The following is a 27346-nucleotide window of genomic DNA, read 5'->3' as shown; positions in this document are numbered from 1 at the left end:
GATATACCAGGGTAAGACAATCATTTTCCCATCAGATAAAACATGTCTTAGGTGTGCAGATGAAGAGAATACAATAACTGAGCTAAAAGGCCATTCAACTACATATATGGGATAGAAATGGTCTTTCCTCTAAGTGAGATGATGCCAAAAAATATTAAGCTTTTGGTGAGGTGGATGAAGGACAAAATCCTGATATGACAGATGTTGTACTTACTGTTTCTCCACTGGATACGTGAGGTGAAATTGTTTCTCCTCCCAAAGATATTGTTTTATTTTAGGCACATTTCCAAGCTAGCTAGATCAAAGTATATCAAAGGTTTACAGAGTTTTATAATGGATTTTATATGGGACAAACATAGGCTGGGGGGAGGTAGAATGATGAATATGAGGCACATTAGGTCAGGTGGATTGGGAGTTCTGAATTTGGAGCAGTGTGCAAGGGCCTCAGAAGAGTGCCAAGTGATGAGAGCTAGAACAAAACAAGGCCAACATGGTTCTGGATAGACTTAGTAAGTATTAGAAGAAGGGGTTCAAATGGGGTCTCTAGAGATGCTCACAGGGTATGTGATCCAGGGGGACTTGATGCCTAGTGGTTGCATGAGGAGGTAGAGAAAATATAAGCAATCAATATCTGGATAGAATCTGGGCAAATCCTCAAATTTATGTTGGTGGGGAACCTATCTTATGGAGTAATTGGATTAAGCAGTATGTGATGTTCATGGAGGAGGTACAGGGTCAAATACTCTCAACTCTAAATAAAAGTGAGACTTTGTATTGATGGCAATATTTACAGTTTTGTTCACTGTTCAATCAGGTGATAAAAGCCTGCATGGTAGAAGAGGTGCAGGGGTTGTGCAATAGTGATCCCCAAAGGTTAGGGATAGAGACAACAGGGAAAAAGCTAGCATTTGCCAAATATACCTCAGCTACCTGGATGTGAACACAGTAGTAAGAAGGAAGATTGCTACTAAATGGGAGATGAGGCTAAGGAGTTTTGTTAGCATAAACGAGTGGCTGGAGGGTTGGAAGAATGTTAACAACCCTGGGGACTCTGTGCCATCAAGTTTCATTTTTTTAATTACTAAACTTTTGGCAACATTCTCTAGATAGATTGTGGAAAAGTGGGTAGACAGTTACTTCAGGATCTTGGAGATGTAAAGAATTGCAGGCAAATTACTTTCATATGGTCTGGGCTTGCCCAGTCATAACACCCTTTTGGCATTCTGCTTATCACTCCATTGCATTTGCATGCAGAGCCAATATCCCAAGTGGATCAGATGGGGCTTTCCTCATTACTGTGGTTGTGCCAAGAACCCAATCTGGCATGGGATAGTAGGGTTACTTTGTAGGGAAGTGTCAGCCTCTGAGATAGTGGTGATTTTTTAATTTTGGAAATACCACACAGCAGATTGTAAATGGGAAATGTGGTTTATGTTCATATGTCTCTTATCGCCTACTTAGAGGCGATCTCTGCTTGACTTACAAAGCCAAGTGTGACCCAGCTCTGGCAGAAATGCTACATCTAAAGAAATCCCAATCTTTCCGCACCACATGCTCCAGAGACCTCAATCTCATTACCACAATCAACAGAACAAGCTGGAGGGACAGGTTCATAACCCAGAGACTGCTCATACTATGGAATAGACTTCCTACACATGTCAAGTGGAGCACCTCACTGGCCCTCTTCAAGAGAAATCTTGATGAGTGGATGGGAAATAGAAAATTCACCCTGGGGATCACTCCAGTGGCTCTACTTGACAGAGGCACTGGGAACCAAGGCCGGGTGGCATGATGCCAGGTTAATCCTATGGGCTAGGCTTGTAAAGGCTCCAGGGCCATTAGCCTAGTACATACCTGTGAACCTATAAACTGCCTTGTCAAAAATAGTGTTGAGTGACTGTGAGGATACAACTTTTTAGTTTGCTTTTATATATTGCTGGTTTTGATGGCTATTTTACCTGTTAATGTCTGTCTCAATATAGTTTTGCAGTGTTCTTTAAAGTTCTTGGGTGTGTCTTGCATTTATCAATTTTAATAAAGTATTATGACTTGTTAAAAAAATAAAGTTTGCCTCCATAACAAAAAAAAAAACAGTTTAAGAGGAGAAGTAGGCAAGTATAATTTACTTAAAAAGTTAACAGAGAAACATGTTTTGCACTGATACGCATTTTCAAAACAAGAAATACAAGAAAATTAATGAATGACATTGCCTGACTATGTCAAAGCTCTGTGGGGGGGGGGGTGATCACACACACACACACACACACACACACACACACACACACACACACACACGCACACACACACACACACACACACGCACACACACATACACAAGTATACTTGTACACACTCACAAGTATGCACAAGTACTCTGCATAGAAGTTACTTACCAGATCCACATGCACTTCATATGACAATGTCTACAGCACTGTAAACTACTGGTAATTCCAAAACACCAAACTTGTGCAAGAATGGTGGCTTGTCTGTTTTGACCATGACAAGCTTTAGGATGTTTCTCTCACTGGATCTACATTTCAGCCAATGAAAGAGAAGAAACTGGCTGTCACAGGTCAAAATAGAACGACGCAGCTGTGTGTTTTTTTTTTTGCTAATGTTTACAGCCCCCTCCCTCCTACCAACACCAGGGTATAGGCAGCTGCCTAATTCACCCCATGCTAGATCTGACCCTGGCTAACATTTACTAGTGGTTCTAGGCTTTTTTTTGTATTCATAGCAAACATAACTTTCATCCTCTCATGATTACAATTATAGCACTGCCCTTTAGAAATCACAGCAGATGATCAGAAAGAGAACACTGTTTTGTTTTCTTTTTAAAACGGAAGTTCTGGAACTACATTTCATGTAGTTATGGATAATGAGTTTTTCTATGGGCATAAATGGTTTATTTAATATTATACAATGACTGGCCATTAATATTCTAAAACAAGCATGTTGATTGGTCAGCTCAACCAGTGTGCCCATTGCAAATCCAAGAATATACCAACGGAAAAAGGTCTGGTCGCCTGGACTTTTTTCCATTAGTATATTTGATAATTTATTTACTTTTACTTACTTTTCTTTCTTTTTTAATCAAATTAGAAAACGGAAGACCTCAAATGAATGAGGGAAATGGCACAGAGAAAAATAAGAGGATAATCAGGTACATTCTGCAAAACTAAAGAAATGTACCTGATTATCCCTTTATTTTGTCTGTCCTGGCTCTCCTGAACATTAAAAGTCTCCCGGTTTCTTTTCTTTTGAGATAAAAAAAGCAACGGAGATCTTTCTTTCTCCATTGCTTCCTTTGCACAGCACTGATGTACTGCATAGGCATGGGAACACAAGCCCCATACACATGCACAGTACATCAGAAAAAGCCCCAGGATACCAGAAAAATGCAGAAGGGTAACACAGAGGCATTATACAAATTTAAGAAAAGTAAGTATTTTTTTTTTCTTAAATAATGTCATTGTATAATAGCAATAACCCACAGCTAGGTGTGGGTAATGCTGGATGTATGGTTGGAGTGGTTTGGTCACGAGGGTGAACAGGTTATTTACATTCAAAAATGTGCATGGTGATTGGTCAGCCCAATCTGCATGCCCATTGTAAATCAAGCATATACCAATAGAAAAAGGTCCAGTCACCCAGACTTTCTTCTATTAATATATGCTAAGATTAGACATAGATGCATTACTCAAGAAGTGTGAATGGTGGAAAAGAACCAGGGGCGGCTTGTGCTATCAGACTGCCAGTCTGCAGCCCTCCCACCTAGAAAAAAAACAAAGAAAAAAATCTGTGAAACAAAAAATTCATTCAGACTGCCTTTATCTGCAGTCCGGATGGAGAGACAGAGGTACCCAGCAACCTCTGCGGTAGGATACCCAGGCGTCGACCGCACAGAAGAACAGAGGAGCTCCGGACTGCTTCCCTTGCAGACAGGGCCAATGAGGAGTGAGCTGAGAGCTCTCTCTCAGCTCTTGCGGGGATTTCATTGCGCGGGCTTTGTGCAGATTGATTTTGTTGGTCGCTGCTGGCTGGATTATGTGGCTTCGCTGGCTGTTGTGCAGATGGTTTCTATGGCTTCGCTGGGATTCTGTTGGTCGGTTGCTGGCTTTGGATATGTTCACAGGTAGGTAGGGTGGGTGCAGATGGATTCTGGTGTGGACATGTTCTGTTGGTCGGTTGCTGGCATGTGTGTGTATGTGTAAATTAGTTGGTTTAGCTAGTTAAATAAATAAATACAATAAACACATCTCAGTAACTCATGCATACTAAGGTTTTTTAGAAATACCAACACAGATGCATGTTTAAGTTAAAAAAGATCTGGCTTTTTTTCTTTTTTCACTTGTAAGTACACTGGTCCTCAGACCTTTCTTCATTCAGAGTAAATTGCATAGCATTGGCCTTATAACTACTATTCCCAGAATAGCACTTCCTTTTTTCTACACTGTAGCTAACGTGCATCTATATTACTCTTGTAATTATCCTGACAGCCTAATTACCTACATAGTTTTTGTCTCTCACCCTTTGAGTCTTGATGTAAGAGATGCATTCTTCATTATTCTGAAATGTAATGCTCTAAAATTGCTCTTTCTGTATTATTGCTGTGATTACTGCTGTACTGTACTAAGAAATGTAAAATATGCTAAAACGCAGAAATCTAAATAAATGCTATAATTGCACTGTGTGTAGTCTGCCAAGAAGTTTGATATAAACAAATCTACTAATCACGTGACTTTTTACCGGTAAAAAAATTATGCATTGTCTGCGGCAATCCCAGACAGTGGCTGGAATTACATCGTACAAAACCAACCCTCATGTAAGTTACTTTTGTGGCTTAATGTGTTCAAATAAACACAAAGGAGTTGAGGTTTAACCTCTAATTTTTTAGAGGTGCTGGTGCAAACACATAAACAAGTTTTTCACATACCAAACTTTAAATCACAACAACATTGCTTTTTAAAAGTATTATTTGTATTTGTTTTATGTTTATTACCAGTTTCCTTTAAAGACTGATCAAATTCTCTACAGAAAATGAAAGTAAGGACTTGTAAGTAAGAGGTGGAAATCATGAATTCTTCAGTATCAGCTTTATTTTATTTGTGATCACAGGTGAAGAGGAGCTTTTCACAACAGCAGTAAGGAAGAGATCCAGTCCTGGATGGCACAGCAGTAGGACAATAGTTCACTGCAGGATACACACACACACATATACTCACATTCACTACATTTTCGCACACAGGCAATTTTTAGTGCAAATTCACCAATTGGCATTCCTTTGGGATGTGGCAGGAAACCAGAGATCCCAATGGAAATTGAGATGGCCATAGGAGACACATACAAACTCCCCAAAATGCACCCCAGCTGGAGACCAAACAGGAGGAGGAAGTATTGTAAGGCAGCACTGTTAACTCCTGTATCCCACTGCCACAAAGCTAAAAATCAGTTACTTATTACTCAGATTGTTAAATAAGAGCTCATCTCCAGGAAGCAATTCACTTACATTTTTATTTGTTTTGTTTCTTTTTTCAGAGCTACAACCCTGAGTTACAGAATCAGTGTTGACACAAAAAGTAAAACTGCTTCTTTATTTTGAAGATAAAAGTAACAACCCGATTATTGTGCTAGCAAGTTTTACCATTTAAAATTAATTCAGACAAACATTTTTATTTTCAACCAGTCTTTAGTATTTTAAGATAAGCTGTATACAATAGGCATTATTAGGCACAGGCAGCTGTGCATTCAATATTGAGTGAGAAAACCTTTCCTCAAGGCTTTTGTAGTCTGGCTTCTTAACTGCTGTTTTCCTTAAATGCATATTAATGGCAGTGTATTATTTCTGTGGCTTCGCTGGTATTCTGTTGGTAGGTCGCTGGCTTCAGATAAGGTAGGTAGGGTGGGTGCAGATGGATTCTGGTGGGGACATGTTCTGTTGGTCGGTCACTGGTGTGTGTGTGTGTGTCTGTGTAAAATGCCCCAGTTGCTATATACTGGTGGCTAGAGAGAACAAATGGTGGTGGGTAGAGATACTCAGGCTTGAACCTTGTACCTTGGATGCAGATGGCAAGGACCTGAATTCCCTATCCACCACCATTTCTAAAAAAAATTGCAGATTTTTGCCTCATTTGTTCTGTTCCTCATAAAATCTGTGGTTTCTGTATCTACATTTTTCCTTGGCTTTCAAAGTCTGCAGTGTAGTGGTGCACGGGTAGCATTACTGCCTGACAGCTACAGGTTCTCTGGTTTGATTCTTGGCTGGGGTGCCTTCTGTGTGGAGTCTGCATGTCCTCCCATCTTACAAAGATGTGTTTGGAGTTTCTCCCTGCTCTGCTGAAATTTGTCTTGTTCCAAGTCAGACTAATTTCCTGGTTGAATGTTTAAAAATAACAGGCATTTGAATTTCAGACTTCATATTCTTCAGAAAGTACATGGTAACACAAAACTGTTTATTCTAGCAGATGTCTAAGTTTATAACATGGATATTTGAAATTTGCCCCTAATTTTGGGACTGTATACCCCCATTATTGGCTTTGTCCAGGTATTTTGTGCTAAGGTTGAGAGCCATCTATGGTGAGAACTGAATTCATTGAATGTTTGGGGGCTGTATCCCCCTCCCATTACTGGCTTTGTCCACATCTTTTTTCCTAAGAGGTTGAGAGCTATGGTGAGAACCGAATTCACTGAATGTTTGGGGGCTGTATTCCCCCATTATTGGCTTTGTTCAGGTGTTTTGTGCCAAGAGGTTGACAGCTATGGTGAGAACTGAATTCACTAAATGGTAGCCATTTAAGTTTGTCTTCCTATCTTTCACAAAACAGCTGGTTTGGCATAGTGGTATGTTTCTCAGACTGTTTTGCACAGGGTCCCCTGGGTTAAAGACGTGGCAGTGAAATGTATGGTGGTAACACAGCATTTTATTCTAGCAACTTTCCAACATTGCACAAGCAATGTTTAAAATATGTCCCTGTTTTTTGTCCCCTCCCCCACCAATAAATTTTGGCTTTTTCAAGATTTCTTGTGCTGCAAGGTTCAGTGATAAAACTGTGTGTTGAGTAGATTTTACAAGGAGCTGAGAGCTACAGAGGAACAAAACTTTTAGTGCTGCTTATTCTAAGTCTGCTTGCATTGTTAATAGCACAACAGGTAGTGTACTTGCTTTTGATGCAGAAGGTTGTGGATTCTACTCCCACAGTAGATAGATGCATTGCTGATACTGTGCTGTGTTGTAAAGTTGGTGGATGCTGCAGTCCTTTTTGGCAAAGATACCTAGAGTAGTAACTATCAGTTTGCCATACAGTCCCTATTGCGATATTACTAGCTTATCATTTTTTTAATGCATGCAGCATAGACAATTTATTCCTCAAGGGCAACAGGCACTTTATTTGTAGATGAATAAACAATGACATATAAAGTTGCTTGCTAGCAGCAACCTCTTCATCGTTACAGATTTCTTTAATGTGGAATTATTTAGATGACTTACTACTTCAGAGATTGTGCATATTTACTGATACTGGTGGACTGTAGAAGGTTGAGTAGACTTTTATGATAGAAATGTTCTGAATTGGGTAGTTTTGTCATTGGTGCATGCATTTTGTTTCATTGTTTACTGGAAAAATGTTCAAAACAATACATTTAAAATGTTGTCTTAACAACTGTACTGTATTGTACAGGGAATATAATTTAGTACAATCAGGAAGGTGTATCAAAGATCAAATGTATGTTTCATGTGCAAGAGGCCTATGATTTGAAAACAGCCCTAAGTTAATCTTTATCTGCCACTGGCAAAATGTATTTTCTTTGAATGTGGGTTTCAATGCTGTTTCAGTGAATGTGGGTTTCAATGCTGTTTCACTGAAGGTGAGTTTCAAGGGCAAAGAAGTTTTAATGCTAAGCCTGTTTTCATTGTGAGACTGCATTGCTTTGTTTAGCAGACGTCTTAGTGTTTGTGCTGTAAAATGCAAAATAAAACTTTCAAATGAAATCCAAATCATCATAGAAGTAAAGCAGTATGCACATTAGTGTTTATGGTAAATGGAGTGAAACAGCCAAATAATGGATCATTGGAATGGCTGCAGGGGGGAGGACTCCATTCGACCAAGATTTTGTGAGGGGGAAGGGCGGCAAACTCAAAGACAGCTCCAGATGTGAACTATACCTCCCAACTATCTAGATTTTCACAGAATGAATAGATTTTTGCTTCTTATTTTTGGTTTGTTCCTCATAAAATGTGTGGTTTTCTGGAAAATCATTTAGGAATTAAGTCACTAAATAATGACACACTGAGTTCCAGACTTCGTAACCTTCAGAAAAATGCATGCTAAAGTAAGACCTGATGTTATGTGATCCTATCTCGCCTACATTCAATACTGATGGGCTCGGAGCCGATCCCTCGGCTCCGACTCGGCACGCTATACTATAGAGCGAGGCCTCTTATTGGCTGAGCTATTTCTTATCCCAGGATGCACCACCACTAATCCCCCAGATCTCGTTTGCCACTTACAAGCTAGGACGTGGTCTCAAACTTGGCTGGGCTAAGTACTGTTTATTCAGACTTTTCCTGTCAGAAAATTTGTTAATTTGAACCCAAAAGCTGTTTTAACAGCTATCGTTGTTGTACGAGTGTGTTTGAAAAATTTTTGTTGAGAGAATTGTGTTTTTTCGTTAAGGGAAGGTTTCCCGTTTAAGTTAGAGGGGCCTTCCCCTATTACTATCTAGCGTTTTGTGTTTTACTGGTCAAGTACCTGCTTAAGTTAGAGGGTCTTGACCCTCATTTTATGTGTTTGTACTACTAGTTCTTGAACTGGTTTTTGTGTAAAAAAAAAACTTAAAACTTTCTTAGTTTCTCTTTCACTGTAATTAATCTTGTTTCTCAAGGTAGTCAACATGTCTAAGGAACATAGACCCTCTGGGTTTAAAAGTCTTGAGGTGTGGTTATAAAATGTCCATAATGGACGACCACTCCTCGTGCGTTTATTGTTTAGGCGCCAAGCACCTACAAGAGTCATGTAGCGTGTGTCACGCCTTTTCATCAAGAGTCCTCCAGGAGAGGAAGAACAAATTAATTCTAAAAGGCTTGATTAAGCCATCCTTCGAGGAGGCTTTATCTTCCTCTTCCTCTCCTTCAAAAAAGAAAAAAGCGTCGGCTCCGACCAGTCTATCGGAACCGACTGCCAAAAAACCTAGGCAGGCTTCTCCATCGGCTCCACGGACTTCGGAGCCGAGGGTGGAACGGTCTGCCTCGATGCCTCCAGTCTCGACCCCTCTGGTCTTTGACCCGAGGACTGGGGCATCGAGAGGCGGGTCACCTTCATCGGCTCCACTGATATTGGAGCCGATAAGGGTTGCCGGCTCAGACTCTTCCCCTTCGGCGCCGAAGTCCTCATCGGCACCGAGGGAAATTGTTTTGAGATCTCCCTTGGAACCGATAGTAATAGAATCCATTCAGAGTCGGTCCCCTAGTCCTATGGAGCCGATGGAGAAATCGGTTCGGACCCGATCAGTGTCATCTAGATCCTCCAAGATGTCTGATTCGGACATCGACAGGGTGCTCCTAAGACTTTTCCAGTCTCCGGTGTTTCAAAAGTTGGTTTCGGCTCCAGCCCATTCGGCTTCGGAGCCGATGGTCCACCCTGCTACTATGGTTCCTCCTCCAACAGCCTCGGCACCGTTGGAGCTGGTGCTGGTGGAACCGATGGAGGTTTTAGGGTCGGGCCCGACCCTTACTCCAACTCCGTCTCTTGAGTCGGAGTTCGGTACGCGGACTTCTTCTGTCGGCCCCGGGGGGGACACTTTGGGACTGATGTTTTCGATCCCAAGCCTTCCTCTCGGTGCGTCGGCTGCGGGAGTGCAATCTACCGTTGTGGCCACGGAGGTGGGACCCTCCCAGGATTCTGGTGGTCCTGCCTTCAGGGCTATGAGGAGTGCGTTAGCCAAATCATCTTTGGCTACCTCCACGGTCTCCCCAGCTCCTTCCCTGCATACCGAGACTGGGTCTTTGGCAGTCTCCCTGTCATTAGACAGCGGAGCCCCGGGGCCTGAGGTTACCCCCACTGGGGTTCCCCCCCTCCTGGAGGTCCTTCTGAAGCTTCTTCGGAGGAACCCCCCAGGAAAAGATCGTGCAAGAGGAAGCACGTTGACTCCTCTGATGAGTCTCTTACATCAGACACTGATCTCGATAATGCAGAGGGGTCCCCTAAGTCGTCCTCAGATGATGTCTCTTTTGCAGACATCCTGGAAGCCCTTAAACAACGAGGCGGCTGGCAATCCAAACCCCCTTCTGCTGATGAGTCGGTGTTCCTTAAGGCCTTCGGGGCTCAGCCCTCCACCTCCTGGGTGTCTCCGGCCTTCGACGAGCTCTTGGACTTGATCTGTCGAAGGGCGTGGGAACACCCAGACTCTGTGGAACCGGTGCCTGCTCGTCCTAATAAGTTCCTCTCAGCACCCCCGGAAAAAGAGTTCCTGACTAAAGGTGTGGCTGTAGATGCTTTGGTGGTGGCATCTGCTACCCAGCAAGATGTAGCAGAGGCTTTGACGTCCATCCATCCTCCTAATAAGGAGTCTAGGAGCATGGATCGGTACGGTAAGTGCACCCTAAGTTCAGCGGCCTTTACATTAAGGTCCTTGAACTATCTCACGCAATTTACCAGATTTCAGAGGGATCTGATTAAAGAACTTTCCGATACCCTCTTGGGTAACCTGCCTGAGGAGCTGGCCCAGACGGTTGGCTCTCAGCTGGCTACACTGTCGTCCATTTCAAACTCGTCCATGAGGCTCATTTCTTATGCGGCCGAAGGGGCGAGTAGAGCGGCGGGTACAGGCATTGCTCTACGGAGACAAGCCTGGCTCCGCCTGTGTCATTTTGTGGAGGCCTTTAAGTCTTCCTTTGCCGACGCCCCCTTTGATGGGTCCTCCTTGTTTAGACCCAAGGTAAAAGACACACTGACCCGCTGCGAGCAAGAAGGTAAGACTTTGACTGCCGTAGGGGCACGATTTTCCACTCCCTTTTGGCCTTACCCCAAGGCTAAAAGAGGAGGGAAAATGTGGTTCCGTAGATCTCAGAGGTCTTACCCCTCACAGCAGGACGATCCCCCTTCCAGAGGCAGGGGAGGGGGAAATTCTTCTGGAAGACACCGTCCCAGAGGCGGCAGAGGCCCTCGCAACACTGGAGACCGCGAGTCCTTTCGTGGCTCTTCAGCCTTTCACAGTCCCTGAGGGATTGCCCGACTGTGCAGCTCTGGAGCCAGTCGGGGGTCGTTTTTCAAAGCACCTAAAAGCCTGGGAAGATATCACTCAGGACCGATGGGTGCTTCGAATTATCGCCGGAGGTTACACCATCCCTTTCTCTCACTCTCCACCTCAGTCCAAAAAAATCCCGGACCCGCCACCCAGTCAACGGGAAACTGCAGCCTCAGAAGTTTCAAAGCTGCTGCAAAAATGAGTCATCCAACCGGTCCCCGCAGACCAGATCGGATTAGGGACTTACTCAAGATTCTTTTTGGTGCCAAAAAAGACCGGGGACTTGAGACCCATTTTGGATCTCAGCATTTTAAACTGTTCAGTCAAAAAGTCCAAGTTCCGAATGGTCACCCTACAAACCATTCTCCCATTGCTGGAGAAAGGTGTTTGGATGTGCTCCATAGATCTCAAGGACACTTATTACCATATCATGGTACATCAAGCATCCAGGAGACATCTGCGCTTCAGCCTAGGAGGCAGTCATTTTCAGTTCCGCGTGCTGCCCTTTGGTCTCACCACAGCCCCCAGGGTGTTCACCAAATGTTTGGCGGTCGTGACTGCTCACCTGAGAAGTCTAGAATTCCAGGTGTTTCCGTATCTAGACGACTGGCTCCTATCTGCCACCTCCAAGCATCTACTATTGCGGAGCCTACAAGCCACTATATCACTGGGCAATTCCCTTGGAATCACCTTCAATTGGCCAAAGTCTGTGTTGCTGCCATCTCAACGCATAAGATTCATAGGGGTAGAGATAGACTCAAACCAAATGCGGGTCTATCTACCTACAGACAGGATACAAACCATACAGGCTCAAGTTCGAGCCTTACTTCCCAGATCCAAAGCCCCAGCCAGAATGGTCCTGCAGCTATTGGGATCCATGTCCGCCATGGTTCTTCTAGTTCCCCTAGCAAGATTGCACATGAGAATTCTCCAGTGGCTTCTTTCAGCTCAGTGGTCCTTTCAGGAACTCCCTCTCAGTCACCTCATATGGATCACGGAAACCTGCAAACAGGACCTTCACTGGTGGCTAGTGCCCTCCAATTTGGATCAGGGACGACCCTTTGTTCCACCTCCTCCTGCGGCCACTTTGACCACGGACGCCTCCCACATGGGGTGGGGGGGGCATTCCCTGGGCAGGTCAGTCCAAGGCAAATGGCACCCAGAAGAGACCCTACTTCATATCAACATCCTGGAAATGAGGGCGGTGCTTCTGTCCCTTCAAGCCCTTCACGATTACCTCCCTCAGGGCGTAATTGCCGTTCACTCAGACAACATGTCAGTTGTCTGGTACCTGAACAAACAGGGAGAGACCAGATCCTATCCTCTTTGCAGAGATGCCATGAGAGTTTGGGAATGGGCAGTGTCGACCAAACGCTTTCTAGTGGCTACTCATATCCCGGGCAAGTCCAATGTGATAGCCGACAGACTGAGCAGAACCATCCTCTCTCCTCACGAATGGTCTCTGAACATTACAGTTGCAAATCAGATTTTCAGCAAATGGGGAGTTCCGTGTTGCAACCTCTTCGCAACTCCACTGAATACGAAGTGCAAAAAGTTCTTCTCCCTCACCCCGGCTCCGGGGAAGAGCCCCATGGACGCACTAGCCCGTCCTTGGCCCACCGGCTTGCTTTATGCCTTCCCCCCAGTTCCTCTCCTTTCCAGGGTGATCCAAAAGGCATCTCTCTTGGGGAGCAAAATGATCTTAGTTGCTCCTTACTGGCCTCGTCACGTATGGTTCCCCTATCTTCGGAAATATGCTCTGGAAGGTCCATGGTTCCTGGATCAGATCCCAGACCTTTTGGTTCATCAGTCGGGACTACTCCACCATTCCCTACACACCTTAAAATTGACGGCTTGGCTCCTCCTCTTCCGACTATAGTCAGGAGTCATACATTGGATCCAGAAGTTGTACACATCTTATCTTCAGCCCACAAGTCTGCTACAAAGAAATTGTATTCTAGCAAATGGAAAAGATTTGCTATTTGGGCTCAACTCCGGGGCCTGGATCCCATCACTATTCCCGTATCAGAAGTACTGAAATTTCTAACTTCTCTTTTCAATCAAGGCTCTTCAGTCTCTCCCATCAAGGTTCAATTGGCAGCTATTTCCAATTTTCATGAATCTATAAACCCATCTTTAATGAGCAACAGATTGTGTAAGACCTTCTTGAAAGGTGCTGCGCTTTTAAGACCTCCGATTTCTCATCCTGCTCCTCCATGGGATCTCGATGTGGTGTTATGCGCCTTAACTTCCTTCCCCTTTGAACCGGCAGCGACATGTGATTTAAAATTTCTATCATGGAAGACTGCCTTTCTGGTGGCGATTACTTCTGCCAGAAGGGTTTCAGAGCTTCAAGCTTTGTCTGTAAAACCTCCGTACTTGGTTTTTCACAAAGACAGAGTATCTCTCAGGCCAAATCCTTCCTTTGTCCCTAAAGTTTGTTCTAGTTTCTGCCTACAACAATCATTAGAACTTCCAGTCTTCTTTCCGAAGTATTCTAACAAAGCAGAATTCATATTCCACACATTAGATGTCCACAGGCAGTTGCGTTTTTATTTAGATAGGACCAAACAAACAAGGAAAACAGATCAGTTGTTTGTATCCTTTGCAGACAATAAATTGGGCAAAGCCGTCACAAAGGTCACTGTTGCCAAATGGATCAGGGACTGTATTACTCAAGCTTATTCTTATTCTAACAAAGAGCTTACCACCTCTGTCAAAGCTCATTCTACAAGGGCTATGGCTACTTCGATAGCATTCCATTCTAAGCTTGCCATTAGTGACATTTGTGCTGCGGCTACATGGTCTTCCCCGCACACTTTCATTTCCCACTACAAATTGGATGTGGCATCTAGAGGACGAGCTTCATTTGGTTCCACAGTGCTCAGGAGTGTTTTCCAATGAGCCACCTAGGATTTAGGTGCTAGGGACGCTGTCCCATCAGTATTGAATGTAGGCGAGATAGGATCACATAACATCTTTTAGTTATGTACTTACCATAACTTTAGATGTTTGGGATCCATCTCCTACATTCTAATAACCCACCCTCCTTCCCCCTTCCTTGGAGATCAGAGGATATCAGAAGGTCTGAATCCTGTTGTTTCATCTTGAAACATCTAACAATGTTATATAAACAAGTTGTGCATGTGTGCATGAATGTGGACAAACAAGATCTGGGGGATTAGTGGTGGTGCATCCTGGGATAAGAAATAGCTCAGCCAATAAGAGGCCTCGCTCTATAGCATAGCGTGCTGAGTCGGAGCCGAGGGATCGGCTCCGAGCCCATCAGTATTGAATGTAGGCAAGATGGATCCCAAACATCTAAAGTTATGGTAAGTACATAACTAAAAGTTATTCTATCAACTGTCTCAGTTTATACAAGAGCAATTTTTATTACTGTTTATATGTTCCCCCAATACATTTGGCCTTGTCCAGATTTATTGCATGAACAGGTTGAGAGGTACATGCAAATTGCTTTGTAGAATTAGGCATAGCCAAACCTTTCAACTGTCCCCGAATTTGGCTCAAAATGTTGCTCTTCCCCTAATAATCCCTCCGCAAAATAGCAATTTTGGAAGAAAACATGGAGGGTTTACAATTAAGAAATAACCGTAATAATCAGATTACTTTTATTTCAGAAATGCATATAGATTCTTTTATTTTGTCAGCTGCTCAAGTTAGCAGTACTAATATTAAAAAAGTGTCCCTTCTTTGACAGGTTCCCAGCTGTATTGTGTGGCTATTTTATATTTTTGCATCACATTTTTGGTCCATTTTTCATAAAATTGTGTGTGTTTTTTTTTTTGGCAAATTAGTGGTAAATCATTAAAGACTGAAGTTAGAAAATAATGACAGACATTTGAGTTTCAGATTTCATATCCTTCAGAAAATTCATACTAATGCAATACCTACTATTTTATTATCTTTCTAAGTTTTTATAAGAGCAATTGTCCTTATTTTTGGGCTTTTGTCCCACGTCTATGTATGGCTTTGTCCAGATTTCTTGCTCTGAGGTTGAGAGGTATGACAAATGTGTCAGGGCCATCACAGTCAGCCAGAGACATGTCAAATTGTGACATACTTGTTGCACCCACTCCCCCATGTAGTGACTCTGGATGTGTCCAAGCAAGGCAAGGAGCATTTATGCAGTGTAAATGTGCTGGGTATCTCCCACCCAAGGTAGACACAAGTACTGCAGTGGCTTTTCATCTGTTCTTGATTTTTCAGAATGGTCTGGTTTCTGTCATATTTTTGTACTGTTGATTTATGCTTATAGTGCCTGTTGCTCTGTGTTTTAAGTAGCAATGGTTAATGACCATCAGGTAAGCTTGTCTGAGATCATAACATGCAAGTAAGCTTTAATAAGCATACTGTTAAAGAATTGCCAACATTGAAAGCATTTCTGTTGTTGCCATGCAGAGAATACTTAACTAGATAATGTATAAAGTTGGGTATTAAAATGCATACAACAGTATTTGTAATAAAGGATAGGATTACATTATTTTAATAAGCTCATTACACTTGTTGGAGACTTCCAGTGATCTTTGAGGGCTTTACCCATAAACTTAGCAGAATGCCATTCATGTGTGGTCCATAACCTGTACAGTAATCCTTTAAGCAATGTATCTTGAGCTTGTTTCTTGTTTGCTTTTCATTTTTTACTTTGATCATGTTTTCCCCATGAAACAAGTAGATGTCAGGCAGCAGGTCTTTTTTTGGATAAGAAAAATTTTTACAAGTGAGAGCATCAGATATTGCTACTTTCAGCATGTTACTTGGTACTTTAATAAAGCTGAATATAAAGTATAATTAGAACTGCAGTGAAAGGAGAAGCAGTTTGAGTTGAGTGCTGCTTGCTTTTCTTATACTTGATTTTGACTGGCATTCCAGTAATGTATTTAAAAAGTAATTTATTTTTTCATGCCTCAACCTTTTTATTTCCATCTAGATATTAAGTAAGCTGTCATGCAGCCAATGTATTGAAATATTTTTATTCTTTTATACTTCATTTGTCTTGATTGGACTCTTATAATGAGGGTTTGGCACCCAGGGCAGCATATTTAATTAAAGTTAGTTTGTGTGGTTTTGAGCATAGCTCCTCCCCTTTCTAGTTGGCCGCACCCCTTCCCATTGACCACACTCATTCAGCTATCTCCTGCAGTCCCCCTTTGATTTGAAGTCACCAGCTGCCACTGAAAAGAACTGTATCTTTTTTCTCCCAAGGAATGACAAACACTTCAGTTTTGTTAAGAAGTATGGAGTTTCAGAAAAAAAAAAAACATACAGATAGACTGCACCCATCAGTTCCATCCAGGAAGCTTAAAAATATTTTTGGTTTACAGGAGAACAGATAATACATTTTCGTCAGTGCAGACACATTAAAACAACTCCTTCACACATTCAGCAGATTGTTAAGTCAGAATGATTCATGAAACTGAATATTAGCACCACCCACAGTGTATTCAATTGGTCTGAGTCTGGGATCTTTCATTTTACCACTTTCAAAGCACTGATGTACTGCATAAGCATGGAAACGTAAGTCCCATAAGTATGGACAGTACCTGAAGATAGCCCCAGGATACAGAAACAACATGGAAGAACACCATGACTATATTATACAAAGACATTATTTAAGAAAAGTTAAGTGTAATTTATTTTTTTCTTAAATAATGTCATTGTATAATGACAAGCACCCATGGCTGGGTGTGGGTAATGCTGGATTTACCCACGGTTGTCTTTGTTTGGTCACTTGGGCTTCATACTCATAATCAAACCATGCCAACTGTGGGTAAATCTAGCATTACCCACACCCGTCCATGGGTTATTGTTATAATATATGCACCCTTAAACATATCCAACTTTAGGACAAAATCAGCAAATTTAGGAGGTCAAGGCTAAATCTGAGGTGAAAAATCGTAGTGTTGTGCCTAAATCATAGCAATTTGAGACATATGATACCAAACAAAAGTAAAGTCAAACAAAAAATAAAAATAGGCAAAGTAATAGTACTCTTTCATTTTTATTGTGTTGCAATTTAAGTATGGGCATGTGGAGAGACTGTTCTATCCCCATCAGAAAAATATCATCCTTTAGATGTAAGCTGCATAATTACGTAATAAGGTCTGTCTAGAATGCCGAACATTTCCATTCTTTTGTTTAGCCTGTGTCTCAGAAACTACACCCATCTTCATCTCATGAGGAATTGAGAAGTAGACGACACCCATCTTCATCTCATGAGGAATTGAGAAGTAGTGCTACCACTTTTATAAAAATGCTGTGGTGACCCACATAAGGTCCCATTGCCTTGACAGGTTGCTGGTCTTTAAGTGACACATTTCGTATTTCAGCAGTACCAAGCTTCTCTTTTTTATTGGGGGGGGGGGGGGGGGCAGTCTGGCAATAAATCTGCTGCTGCTGCTGTCAGCTTCACCCCACACTAATGGGGAAAGTGAAAGGTTTACCATCACCTGGCAGTGTTATTTTTACTGATGCTCCCCTTCTTTTGGACACTAGCACAGACAGCACTATACTGCAGGAAACTGCAGGTACATACACAAATTATTTACTTTATGTATATTATATGTGTATTGAGTTGTGGCACTAGCATACTTCTGAAAACAAATTATACTCAGTTTTTTCACTTTACTTTCACTAAACAAAAGGTAAGAATTTAATTTGAAAGGCTGGTAGTTCATAGTAAAAAAAAATAATAATAAAGTGAGAACACATATATACACAGGTATAATCTATGCCTGCTACAAGATGGAAAAGCAAATACAATGTGATTTGTGCCAAATGCAAATTGAAAGCTATATTTGCTTTGTGCAAGGAAAGCTATTTTTCCTGCTGTAGGCTTAGGGCTGAGACTGGGTTCACATATTGTTATCTGTGCTGACAAGAGCAACATGACTGCAAAGATTTGCAGCAGCATCCATGCTCATGACAGGTTTGACTTTGGGAGCAAAGTAAAAGATGATAAACCAAATATGTTATTTTAGTGTAGTGGCATTTTTTAATGAACACAATTTTATAGCACTTTAAGGGGGTGTTTATGTATTTTGTCTCATTTTGTCCATTATGTGTGCAAATGGCATGATCATTAGTTGTTCAGATTTTTGACCGAATGAGCTGGTTGACAGGTATGCTCTTAAATTATTCCTAATAGGAAGGTTAAGGAGAAAGATGGTAGAGAAGATGAAGGAACATTGTTTAGGGCAACAAGTCAGAGACAGCAGACATTTTTTAGTTACAGGAAACTCCAGATGTTACTAAAGAAAGATGCTTTTTTAATTTCCTTTAACAAAATAACTTTTAAATGGAGAATCGAAGAGATGGAAACAAGGCTTTGTCTTCAGCTTAGTTTTTGTGCAGCTTGGACAAAGAAGCTGGAGCTGGTTAGAGCTGCTTGTAATTTTAGCAGTAATATAGGATGCTAGTCATATCCCACATGGAAATGAAAGAGTATGTCATAGTGCCATAACATTCATATCTTTGAGAACTATATTGATAGAAGATGGTTCATTTGGTACATTTAGCAGTGATGTAATGTGTTTTCTTTGATTATTTAGCAATGTGTGAATTACAGTCAAACCTACTTTTAACATGTGGCAAAGAGGTGAAATCCATTCAAAGAATTGCACAGTGTTATGATTTTTCATATTTGTTGATGTAATTGTTTACTCTAAGGCTGTTATTTATTCCAGATTATGTACACATTTCCTTTTTGGGTTGAATAAATAAATAAATAAAATCAGACAATTTAGGAAAACAAATAAAAATAAATAAATACATAACAGCTGTCCCATTAACCCTGCCAAACCAGAGGAGAAAAAAAAAATCAGCATTAACAAACACATATACAAGACAGCGTTACTTTCCTTTTCACATTAAACTTGTAGTCGTATGGGGTTCTCATCAAGAATTTAAAAACAGCAGGTAATTATCTACTTGGTAAAGAAAAACAACAGTTTTCATTGTACTGAAAATACATGGTTCTGACCAGTAATTCAGCAATATACTCAGTATTTGAAATACTCCATTGGTCTCCTGCATGTGATATTTACTCTAACTCTAAAAGATATGATGTGATTACAAACTGCAATGTGCAGCTGCTATCAAACTTATGAAGTTTTTTGCACCGTTTCAGTTTTATAATGAAAACACTGAACATTATGTTATAGTAGCTCTCTGATTCAGAAGTGCATAACGTCTATTGCATTTAATGAATGAAAAGTCATTGTAGTTTTGATAAAACTGATATTAAGAACTAGATAAGCAGCTTACATGTTTAATGTGCATTGTTATGCAGTAGATATCTCATCTAACAGAAACAGGTACATGTCAGGTGACCTTGCGCCAGTTCATATAGAATAAATTTGCTAACATTCATAAAATAAGGATGCATGTTTCTCTTATTCTTGTTATCAAACACAAAATAGAGTCCTTGATATAAAGGAAAAGTATCAAAAGAGAAAAAACTCTTATCCGAGGCACTGCCTATATCCAGAGAGGTTTAAGTAGCATACAACTTGTCTACACAAACTATCTCCAAGAATGCAGCTTCATTGAAAGGGACATTTTTTAACAATCAGTCTTTTTTCAAAAATTTTATAAGATAAAGAGGCAGTACAAAAGAACGCAAACAAACCGAAACACCCAGCCATATAAAACATTAATAATATCAACATGCTCTAATATAGTGTCCATAAATACATTACAACGGAGCATTGCAAAGTACAGCATCATTAGTTATATTGACATTTCAGCTGATATGTCTATGTCTACTGCTGCTTAACAGTAATCTGATAGATGAAGAGATGTTTGTTATATTTGACAAACTAATTATTGAGATACAGATTACATGGGTGATATGAAAAAGTATTCAGGCCTAACAGAAGTAGAAGAAAATTGCAGAAACAGCTACACTCAAATAAGGCAGCATACTTTCTACATATCTATACTTGGAACTGGACATTTTAAGTAAATTGTAAAACACTTCTGCAAAAGTTACAAGCAGAAAATGTAATTATTCTTATTCTTCAAATAATTAAATTTTTAATGGTGTAAATTACTGGGAATTGTGAATCTCCTTGGATAAATTCAAACATTTATCTCATTTACATTATCTTTTCCTTTCTTTTTCTCATTTGCTCCTATCCCTTTAAACGTTATTTTCTTTCTCTTACTCTTTTGCCAGTAGAATTCTTTTTCACTTTAACTATTTTCCTATGTATCTCTTCCTCCTTGATGAGCCCTTGTAAATGGGAAATTTGACTGAATGGAATTGATGAATGGGCTTGTATTAAGCTGAACTGCATATACATGGTTTGTTCCTCCTTTAGCAGTCAGAATTAATATGATCTGTTTACCCAGCATCTTTTTTATTACTCAGATCTTACCTAGTTTTGCAGAATTTATAGAACATGACTAAAAAATATTGCATTACATATATTATATTCCAGCTTACTTACATTAGTAGATTAACAGAGTAGCATACACTCATTGGAATCTGGACACTCTAGAAGATTGTGAGTTCTATTCCTGCACCAGGTGCTTGGTTTTCCTTTCAATATTGATACTATAGTGCAGCATAAGGGAGGTACTAAAGTCCTGAAGTACTATCCTTCAGATGAAATGTTTAATTGAGGTCCCACCTGTCTGAGCTCTTGACAGCTCTGCTAGATATAAAAGAGGTGGCTTTATTTTATATAATCCACAATTTTCCATCAAATCATTTTTAAAAGAAAAAAAAAACAATAAAAATGTATACAATTAAACCAGTAAAATGATTTGTACAAATGTAAGTACATAACAAATAAATAATCTTAGTTCTTTAAAGCATTCTGCTTCTTTAACAGAAAACTAAAATAATTTGACATGTTGTAATTATTAACATTTTACTGTACAAGAGATCTCCATATCTTCACCCACAAATAATCTAACTATACCATATAACTAAGATATTTGTTTTCCCACTTTAACTATTGGCTATATTTTGATAATATCATAAATAAATACTGTTCACATTTATTTTTCAATCTTTGTACAAGAAATTTGCTTGAATCAGAGTAACCAACATCCTCTAATTCTGATGCACTCAATAAAGATGTGGATTACAGTTTCTTCGTTATCACAGTTCTTGGATCTTTTACTTAAGCCATATACTTCTATGCAGTGGCCAGCCATGGTGGTGCAGCAATTAGCATTGTTGCCTCACAGCAAGAGGCTCTTCAGTTCAATACTTGGCTGGGGTGCCTTCTGTGCAGAGTCTGAATATCCTCCCTGTGGTTGCATGGATTTCCTCCAGGTACTCCAGTTTCCTCTCACATTCCAAAGACATGCAGTAGGTGGAATGGACACACTAAATTGGATGTAGGTGCAAATGTGTGAGAGTGAGTAGTATGGATGAAGTATGTGTCAGAGCTATCCACCCGGCAGTGTAAACCTTGGCTGGAGATGATTGCCACTTTTGAGGTGACACCCTAACTCCATGTGCAAAAATGGGAAACTGGGGTTGAAGATGGATGGATTCTAATTTAAATAAATGTACTCTCATTTGATCAAGTGTTTGGCTATATACAATTTAACCAAGACTGAAAAAAGCAAATTAAGTTGCCTCTATGAGGGTCTTCAAAATATGAACACCCAGGAGATAGTTATACCACTGTTAATCTGCAAGAGTGACTTTACATTCCTTAAGCCTTTTAGTTAAATCAGACCAGATGGCTTTCACAGATTTATCTGTCCAAAAAAATAGGAAATATATCTGCAGTAAAACCCTTATCATATATGGAGCATATATGTGAATCAAATTTACCCAATACAAGTAATTTATGGGGAGTAGTGTTAGGCATCATGAAACAAAATAAACTGATGATGAGTAAACACAGAAATAAACAGTATTTAAAACACAAATTTGACTTCAAACAAGTCAAAACAAGAGACTTAGAACTTTTTCTGCAACAAATAAAAACTGACAGCCCACCAGGTGCAGACAACATCTATCCTCTCTTCAAGTACCACTGCAGGAACTTCCTTGCAGCTCCCCTACAGCATATCTCCAATCTTTACCTTACCCAAAATACCATGTCAGATGTTTGGAAAATAGCCATTGTCATCTCAATCTCAGTGCAATCTAACCCCAATAAACTCCTATACATGAACAGGTTGGTTAAATCTTCATTACTGTTGGCAAGCTGACACTAGAAAATAATGGGCTCAGAATGAGGTAGGTGAAATCCCAGGGAATTAGTGATTATATCCATTGTCTGGAGCTGACAATGTAAAGCTTATTTGGGTGTGCTAAGTAATCATAACCCAAGGCAGTAGTGTGCATTGGCCATAAGGTTTTAAGACCAATCATTCTCTTACAGACACATCTAGGCAGCAATGGTGCAGATCTGGGCTCTATAACCCCTATCCCATCATGACTGTGGCCAATGTGATGATGGGATAGGGGTTATAGAGCCCAGATCTGCATCATTCTCTTACAGACACATCTAGGCAACAATCGTGCAGACCTGGACTCTATAACCCCTATCCCATCATCACATTAGCCACAGTCATTTGGATATGGACACCATAATCCCTACTATCCATCAATGGATGAAATACCATAAGCTCTTAAAAAAGTCCCAACTTACTGAGTAATTTAAGTAGATCTGAGCTTAGTAATTTAAAAAATACTGGATATTTACTGCAAATGTCCATAGATGTGTGAATAATGTATATTACAGATATGAGAATACCCATTTAAACATAGACTTTATAGGTAAAATCCACTGAGGTATACTCTCTAGTTAATGCAAAGTATGCAGAAATCAAGAAATGTGTATGAGCTCTCAAGATTGAATATAAGAGAGTAATGTGGGAAGTTTAAACCCACCTTTTATATTGTAGTCCAAAAGTTTGCTCAGACTTACTCTGAGATTGCTGTTGCCACAAGTGAAAGAAATAATGAGTTTATAAATTGAGTGAAAGTATTTATTTGGAAAACAAGAGATGGAGCTGTTGCAAACTAAAATATCACAGGACAATATTCATCTTCCAAACACCACACACAACCACCAAACACATAACCTGCAGAAAGGAAGCATGGGGGAATGGAACCACAGTCAGATGATGTTGCAAAAGATGAAACAACACCTCCCCCCAAAAATCCACAATTCGGGACTGACTGCCATAATGTACCACCCCATCACATATAAACCAGTAATGGCTGATTACCATTATATACCGCACTCACTAATACAAATAAAACCAGTCGCGATTGACTACACAATATACCACACTGTTGCAGGTGAAACAAAATAAAAATTCATATCCAAAGGAAAAAATGAAAGTAAAGTTTAATAACACCATATAGAAAAGAAGGAAATACAGACTTAGTGCTTTCATCCCTAGTAACATCTGGGACTTCATCAGAGTAAACCGATCATCCTTACTATAGTTTATAAAGAAGCCATGGCCAATAAATGGCCACTACACAGCTAAATTCATTGGATATAAGTAATTTAAAGAATACTCAGTGTGAGTGTAAAAATGACAACAATTGCGTTAATAAAAAACATACTAACAAAATCAAATGATTTAATTTAGTTAAAACTTGTCCTCTTAAAGTTAAAAATTAAATGTATATAATATTATAGCTATATGTCATACTAAAAATTAATAAATAAATTAAACACATTCATTCACAATGTAATTAAGAATGAACAATTAATTAATTAATATTAAATTCCCCTCCTTATTTTCATAATTAAAAATACTTCAGTACTAGTGACTTTATAAAACATCAGTAGATAGCACCAAAGCCAAAATCAGTCTGGTTTATTTGTGATGGAGTAATACATTGTGGCAGTCAGATGCAACTGGTGGATTGTTTGGGGGGGGGGGGGTCATTGAATCTGTTGCAACATCATCTCATTGTGGTTCTGTTCTCCCTATGCTTCCTTTCTGCGCAGTATTCATCTTGATGATAGAAACCCATGCTAGTAAATTGCATCTAAGTTTTAACATTTGTCTAAAGCTAATTCAGTGTTACTAATAATACCATTAATATTCATTCCAATAAAGGTACAGGGATTGAGTTTGTATTTATCTCTATAGAGGAGTTCATTTAATGAGATCTTAATCTTGTTTACATATGGTGAATGCAAGATTTTATTACAGCTTGCTAAAGGGAAGATAGTCAACTCATCCATGTTTAACTTTTAGTTTGGGTCATTCTATATTCTTCAGCATTCTGTAGTAGATAAGGTATAGATTTGGAGACTATATGAAGATTTAAAAGATTGCCAACTGCAAGGGAAGCAATGTTGATGCGTGTTTTAAAAATATTATCCAGGACAATAAAAGGCAATGGTGAAGATTTTAAAAGAAATGTTCATGAGACAATAAATAAATATGGTGAGAGAGTATCCCTCTCTTGCACCAGTAAAGTTTAGTTTTTTTTATAAGGGGAGACCTTACAGTTTACAGGGTTTCATGTAGATGCTAAATCATATTAGAGTCAAATAACTTAAATGTAGCATTTTTAAAAAGTTGCATTTTCAAAAGCTTTAAATATAAAAGGGTTGTCTATTGGTCTGACTGATTTTCTTGTAACTAAACAAAAGACTGTTTGATGGCATATTGAACACCTGTTCTAAGACCAGTTCAGATATTATATTAGCTAGAGTTTGATGAGTTTCCATAAGTCCTGATTGAAAATTGCAGAATAGGTTGCTTGCTACCAAAATAAAACTTATGGGTTAACATCAGGCAATAGATATTTTGTCTATATTAGCTGAAGAGATGTCTATAATTTTTAATTTGTGAAGGGTCCAAGTTAGGCTTAAGAATAAAAGTTGTTATTGACGTTTTGTTTTATTTGTCACTGATATTATTACACTTGATATAATCGTATCAATTATTATTGAAGTCATACATGTTTTAAAAATATTTGTTGAGTATGGAATCAAAACCATTGCGGCTAGGAGGATTTTTTGTTTTGAGCCATGTTATACCATGTTCAGGTTCTTGAGTCGTGTGATACCATGTTCAGGTTCTTCAACTGAAAAGTCTAAATTTAGGATTTGAATAAAAGAACCTGAAACAATATTTGGAAAATATTGCCTATTTGTCTATGTCAGGTTGATGTGCAGCATGACTGAGACATATTTTTCTTTATGGAAACTTAATAATGTCTGACTGAATATAAAGTACACCAGTCACTTGTATTGATGATATATTATTTAGATTATGATTTATTCACAGTAAGCTGCCCAGAAGTTTAGATGAGCTTGAAGTCCAGTACACAGTCTAAAATTTAAATTATAGGAATATCTGAATTATGATTAGATTTTAATTCTGATAATTAACCAGTTGATTTGATTATTAATTAAAGTTTGATTGGATTTCATCATCCAATTTTGATATTGTTCCTTAAGTTTATTTATTTGACTGTCTTTAGGATTTTTGATACAGCTGTCCTTAGTGATAAGTAATCCATACAGGGATTATTTAAATGCTGCCCATCTTATATTGTATTCAATTGCATTTTCTTGTTGCACATTGAAGAATGAATATATCAAATAAACAAGTTGCTCCTTGATGTCTACATCTTGAAAGATATCCATATTAAGTCTCTAGTTAGGCATCCTCTCAACATTAAGTTATTTAGTGATTTTTAAATGAATTAACATATGATTTGAAAAAAAGACCTTGAGAGTTACAAGTCAAAGGGTATATCAAAAAGAAACTGATCAATAAGAAAAAAGTCAGTCTTAGACCAAGAGTAGAAATATGCTGAAAAGGAGATAAGGTCTTTTATGTTTAAATAAGCAGTATTATAAGGGCCAAACAAATCATAAGTGTAGACTAAATATTTCAATAGATTTAAGTCCATCTTTGGATATGTTGCATTTTTTGACATTAATTGATATTAGCATTATGTCCCATCCCCACAAAGATTTTACAATAGTTATTGAAATTAGCTGGATTTATTATAATTGATGGAGACATTGTGTTTTATCATGACAATGAGCATAAAGAGAAGCTATACTAAGGGCTGCAAAATGATAAGACATTAGACTTAGTAAAAACTTATCAGTTTTGAGAGCTATAAAGCACTTGCATGACATGACATGCAGGGGAATGTCTCTGAAATGACTACTCCAGTGCTGTATGTTGTGTTCCCTATACCCAAAGCAAAGATGGTGGGTGTCCATTTCATTTGAAGAGGATGAAAATGTGAGGCATACATATGGGTTTTCTGTATCAAGCAGAAATGCTTAAATTATACAAAAGGTGCTAGAAAAGTCTTCCTTTAGAAGCCATATGAATGTTGCATTGATTTAGGAAGAACTCTTTAGTTCTGTCATCTCACAAACCTTAATTTCAAAAGTTAATATCAATATGAATGCTTACCTGATCTCCTGACATATACTTACAGTTGGGAAAATGCCGTTCTTTCTGTCAGTGATCATCAAATTGCCAGAATAATGAGTTTGTTATTAAAAAATTAGTTACAATGGACCTTGGCATACTAACTTAATCAACGCTAACTGAATAGTAATCAAGCTAACCCATCCCTAGAACCTGATCCTGACATTTACATACCTGGTATCTTGAAAAAACATAATTTAACTAAAATCAAATAACTAAAAGCACACCAGTTGTAACTAAGGTTCTCAATAATAACCAGGTACATGCACACTAATGCAGGCTGCCCCCACTCTATAATAGAATAAAAATATTCCAATAACCTTGATTGTTGCCATCCAAAAAAGGAACTATTAACAGCAGTAGCCTGTTATAAAATTTGACTGCTGTCAGAAGTTGTTTTTTACATGTAGCCATGAAATCTAGAAACAAATTTATATCAGTTTTAACATACAAGTTACTCATATAACCTTTGTGACACAAAACTGGCATGACAGTTCTTATAACTTCCTTCAGTAGTTATATTAATATTTAATGCACAAGGTAAGCTTGAACAGCAGAGCTAAAGTCAACTGTACCAACTGTAGTTTAATACATAGGTCAAATGTGCATTGACTTTTAACTGTGTTCTATTGATTGATTTGCAAAACCGTGATGTAGTAGATTAACATTTCAAGAGTAA

The sequence above is a fragment of the Protopterus annectens genome, chromosome 3.part0 (genome assembly GCF_019279795.1).
Source record: "Protopterus annectens isolate FY-2018-M chromosome 3.part0, PAN1.0, whole genome shotgun sequence".
NCBI classification, from domain to species: domain Eukaryota; kingdom Metazoa; phylum Chordata; order Ceratodontiformes; family Protopteridae; genus Protopterus; species Protopterus annectens.
Note: the sequence above shows the minus strand (reverse complement) of the source record.